Source organism: Berghia stephanieae, chromosome 10 (assembly GCF_034508935.2).
Source record: "Berghia stephanieae isolate SIO BIC M18660-M18661 chromosome 10, UCSD_Bste_1.3, whole genome shotgun sequence".
Lineage (NCBI taxonomy): Eukaryota > Metazoa > Mollusca > Gastropoda > Nudibranchia > Aeolidiidae > Berghia > Berghia stephanieae.
In genome coordinates this window covers 35,914,381-35,915,304 of record NC_088369.1, presented here as the reverse complement: position 1 = coordinate 35,915,304, position 924 = coordinate 35,914,381, and positions in this window count along the sequence as shown.

Here is a 924-nt window from a genome sequence, read left to right as displayed (position 1 = left end):
TGGAATGTAGACACAAGTGGGAAGTGTACCAGGGACTAAGAGATGTTATTAAAAGCGGGGAATAATCCCAGGAATTTGAGATGTGAACGCCAGTGGGGAGTAAACCTGGGGCTCTGGGATGGCCGCACTGATGAGGAATAAACTGGAGGCTATAAGATGTAGACACAAATGGGGTCCAACCCGGGACGATAGATAGTCAGAAGATGACGTCAGTCAGGTCTTTGTTATTGTTTTTTGCCATCCGCGTTTATGAGTAATGTTCACTGAACTGTATTAACCAGACTATAAACGTTCATGGATACCCACAGTTTTGTGTGTTGGTCCGTTATACTTCCGGATGGCAATGTTATGAGCTTCTTAGCCAAGAGCATACTATCTATAGAAGATGGACACGAGAGGAATGTACTTTTTGAGATGGACGCCAGTGGGGGCTGTGGGATGTGGATCCCAATAGGGATTGAACTAGAGACTATGGGAGGTGTACACCACTGGAGAGTAAATACGGTACCATGGGATATGAACACCAACGGGGAGTGAACTCGGGACTATAGGAGGCAGACACCAGCGGGGAGTGGACCCGGAGCTATGAATGATTGACTATGGTAGGTGGACACCAGTAGGGAGTGAAGCAAAGGCTATGAGAGGTGGCCACCAGTGGGGAGTGAACACGGGGCTATGAGAGGTGGAAACCGCTGGGGAGTGAACCCGGAAACATAGGTGGACACCAGTGGGGAGTGAACCCGGGGCTGTGGGATATGGAAACCAGTGGGGAGTGAACTTTTGACCATAGAAGGTACACACCAGAAGGGAGTGAACCCAAGGCGATGAGAGGTGGACATCACTAGGGAGTGAACATGGGACAATCGGATATGGACACCAGTGGGGAGTGAACCCGGCGCTATGAGATATGGAACTACTGGGGAG